At 38.6% G+C, this 4,402-nt stretch overlaps 1 long non-coding RNA gene across 1 annotated transcript; it reads left to right on the top strand.

The window, feature by feature from the left end:
* The first annotated feature begins 1,569 nt into the window (after window positions 1-1,569).
* On the top strand, window positions 1,570-3,166 carry LOC137291136 (uncharacterized). The gene is made up of 2 exons (XR_010957248.1): window positions 1,570-2,598; window positions 2,716-3,166. It is a non-coding gene; the product is annotated as an uncharacterized lncRNA (long non-coding RNA).
* The last annotated feature ends 1,236 nt before the right edge of the window (window positions 3,167-4,402 follow it).

Below are 4,402 nucleotides of genomic sequence, written 5' to 3'. Positions count from 1 at the left end.
ATTTACCTAAACCTGAAGAAGCAGTGTACCAGTTTGGTTTAAGATCACAAAGCAAAACTGAAAGAGCGAAGTTTCTGATTGTAGCTGACTTTGAAAGTTTATTAGTGCCTGAACAGGGAAATACGTCTCGTCTGAATCGGCATGTACCCTGTGCTTATGCCTACAAGGTGGTGTGTACTGATGAACAATATTCTAAACCTATTCAAACTTATGTAGGTCAAAATGCTGCAGAACATTTCATTGAAAACATTTTGAAAGAATATGATGAAATTATGAATCTGTTTGATTCTGTTAAACCTATCCAGCTCACTGAACAAGATCAACGTCTTATAGCTAGCACAACCCATTGTGGATTGTGTGGAGAGCTGCTGGGATCTGATAGGGTGTTAGACCATGACCATTTGTCAGGGAAATTTCGTCAGGTTTTGCATAATAAATGCAATCTAAATTTTCAGTTAAGGAAGAAGGTGGTTGTCATGTTTCACAATTTGGAACATTATGATGCTCATCTGTTGCTAGAGGTGGCTCAAAAATTTGGTGATCGTGAGATCACTGTCATACCACACACCACTGAGCAATTTCTGTCCTTCACGGTTGACAAACATTTAGTCTTTTTGGATTCTTACAAATTTTTACAGAGTTCATTAGAGGCTCTAACTCAAAATCAGCTGAAGAAAGGAGAGGATACATTTGTGTATTTGAATGAACATTTTGGAGGCAAGGCTCATCATCTCACAAGAAAACTAAACTTTCCCTATGAATATATGCAATCCTGGAACACTTTAGAGGAGACATCTTTGCCTCCCAAAGAGAGCTTTTACAGTTCACTCAGTGAACAAAGTATCAGCGATGCAGATTATGCATATACACAACAATTATGGGAAACATTCCAGTGCCAAACCATCAGTGATTTCACGAGACTGTATGTCAAAACAGATGTATTACTGCTCACAGATATCATTGAGACTTTTCGAACAGGTTGCTTGAATGATTATGGGCTAGACATTTGCCATTACTATTCCATGCCTGGTTTCTGTTTGGACGCAGCTATGAAAATCACGGGAGCAAAATTGGATCTATTCACAGAGGTTGACACCTACAATTTCATTGAAAATTCTATTCGTGGTGGAGTGTCAGTCATTGGTAAGAAATATGCTGAAGCCAACAATGACCATATGGAACAATCTGACCCAGAGAAAGACACTTCCACCCTTCTCTACTTTGATGTGAATTCATTGTATGCCACTGTCATGTTACAACCTCTCCCCATTGGAAACTATCAATTCATCCCATCCACAGAGTTCAGTAAGATAGACTGGTACAATGTAGATACTCAGGGTGATACGGGTTATATCTTGGAAGTGGATTTGATGTATCCTCCTCACTTACACAAATCTCATGCAGCTTTCCCTATGGCTCCAACTCATGATGATATCTCTTTTGGGGAGTTTTCAGAGAAACACAAAGAATTGCTGGCTCATTTCCTCCACAAAGACATGGATAAACTTCCTACAAAATCATCTGGTAGAAAACTGTTTTGTACCTTGAAAGACCGTTCCAATTATGTGGTTCATTTCAAAACCTTACAGTTGTATCTAAAGCATGGTATAGTGTTACAGCAAATACACAGAGTTCTCAAATTTACCCAAGGCCCATGGTTGAAGCCCTATGTGCAGCTCAACTTGAGAAATCGCAAAAATGCAAAGGACGATTGTGACAAAGATCGTTACAAACTGATGAACAACTGTGTGTTTGGACGTTTCTGCATGAATAAACGCAAACACAAAACAGTGCAGCTGGTCACCCAACAAGCAAAACTTCAAAAACTGTGTGCAAAATCCAACTTCAAAAACTTCAAAATTTATTCAGAGGATGTGGTGGCAGTAGAAATGGAAAAGGTGTCTGTTCTATTAGATCAGCCTATTACTGTTGGGTTTACCATTCTGGACTTGGCCAAATATGAAATCTATTCATTTTACTATGACATTATGCAAAATCAATATGGACATGAACATTTGGATTTGCTCATGACCGATACTGACAGTCTGTTCATGCAAGTCCATGCCCCTCCGCATGAACCTCTCCTGGACCCCTATGTTTTTATGAAGCGAAACTTGGAGTTATTTGACACTTCCAATTATGCACCAGAAGATCCAAAAGGATTGTATTCTGAACACAATCGCAAAGTCACTGGGAAGATGAAGGATGAAGCAGGTGGAAACATTATTTTAGAATTTTGTGGTTTGAAAAGTAAGATGTACTCTTTCTTAATGCAAAACGACAAAGAACTCATGGAGAAAAAAACAGCCAAAGGTATAAAGAAATCTGTCATCAAAAAATTTCTCAGACATGAAATGTTTAGAGACTGTCTGTTTGATGGGAAACCTGTCTCATGTTCCTTTAATCTCATTAGGTCACATAATAACACTCTGTACACGGAACATCATACCAAAGTAGCATTGACAGCCATAGACAACAAACGTTTTATTTTAGAAGATGGTATTTATAGTGTTCCTTATGGTTATTCACCAGAATAATTGCTTACTGAACCATTAGGAAAGCAGTAGATGAAATCATAGTCAAGGAAATCAACCTCAGGTATGTTCCACTTTGTGTTTCCACTTCTTTAAAATTATGTTCCTAATTATAGACTTGAACATCAACTTTTTAGTTTGAGATTGCAGTTTCCATGTCTGTTCTTTTTTTCATTCACAGATGGAACAACCATCATATATCTGCACTACCTGTCACGGCTATCTACCTGTGGATGCTGATGGGGAAGACAGTTCAGGACTGTTTACGTGTGTCTATTGCAATACCAAGCTGAAATACACCTACCATAGATTCATGGTTCATACTGCCACCTGTCCTGTGAGAATACAAGTGCATAAGAAGAAATATGAGAAAAAGCCACGTGTGTGCACGTGTCATAGGACACACCACAATGACTGAAGGTGTTATTCATCCACTGTGTGTGTTTATGTGCACGATGATGTGCTAATTGCTCTATGAGTCACTGAGCAAAGACAACGAGAAGAATAAAAATGTCATTTATGTGTTTATTGAAAAAAGCATGAACACTACAGAACCTCTAATGCTCTCAGCTTTGTTGCTCCAGGCACACCATTAACTGGTTTTCCTTTGATATATAAAATCTTTGACTGACTTTTGTGTTTTGTTCTTCTTTTCAACAGTTGTTTTGGCGCATGCAAGCGCTTTAACAGTTTATGAAACTTATTATATCCTGGTGGTGTATGTTTCCTCTTAGGAGACAGGATCATAAACCGAATTAAGTCCACAATGTTGGTACCATACAACACTTTTCCACTCTCCAACACCAGTTGCAAATTTTCTGTTAATCCAATGTTTCCAGCTGTAATATTGTTTTTCAAAAAGAACCACATTGACATCAGCTTGCCAACAGAATTTGAAGATGAAATGCCTTGAATGAGTTGATCTGGAACTCGTAACATCACATTAAGATCTGGCTGTAGAGATGAGTCATGCTCTTCACTACCATCACTCACTGTCACTGGACTCACTGGAGGTTTCACTGTCAGATTCACTGTCGGATTCACTGTCGGATTCGCTTTCTCTTGTTCTTGTTTTGACACCAGTCTCTGGTAATTTTCTCTTGTCAAAACAACCATTGGTTTGGTCATGTTGTAGAGTGGTGAGATAGCTCCTTATGCAAATAGGTAGAATTGAATGGTGTAAGATGAGGAGTTCACGTTTTCTGTGTCTGCTGACACCCTTGTTGGCTAACAGGCGAATGACCTTCTTGCGACGAGACAACCACGTTTTATCTTTTTGTGTCACCTCTATGTTACCCATGAGAATATTATGCACAAGAGTAAGAATTGATAGGAATTGTTCTGAAGAAGCATGAGTCAGCATAGCTTTTCTCTGAGCAGGATTAGCTTCTGCTAACACTGTTAAGAAACTAACATGATGTTTTATCAGTCCACTCATGTTGAAGCTGTAGGGTAGCTGTTCCACTTTCAAATGAAGACATACATCTTTAGTTATTGTTATTTATCTAGACATCTTCTTGTTCATTGTCATCTTCTTCATTGACATTTTCACACTGACTACAATCATGAGGAGGATCTCTTTGCCAACTTTCCAACAAATCTTCACCCCCAACAGACACGGAGGTACTATGTTTTGAGTCTTCATAATCTTGTAAAGACATAGCCTTTCGGAAAATATTATAGGCAGTTGCTCGTTCGTTTTCGCTACTGAAGCATTCGTAGTCTACTTCCCCATCTGTCCATATATCTTCATCCAATATGTTGGGACACAGTCTGTTATTCCACAACAAGTCTTTAATGACTTCAGTCCATGAGTCATAGTGATCTTGTATTTGTAAAGCGGCATAATCGTCTCCCCACACTGACAC

This window comes from Haliotis asinina, chromosome 7 (assembly GCF_037392515.1).
Source record: "Haliotis asinina isolate JCU_RB_2024 chromosome 7, JCU_Hal_asi_v2, whole genome shotgun sequence".
Taxonomy (NCBI): domain Eukaryota; kingdom Metazoa; phylum Mollusca; class Gastropoda; order Lepetellida; family Haliotidae; genus Haliotis; species Haliotis asinina.
Note: the sequence above shows the minus strand (reverse complement) of the source record. Positions and strands in the feature narration are given on the sequence as shown.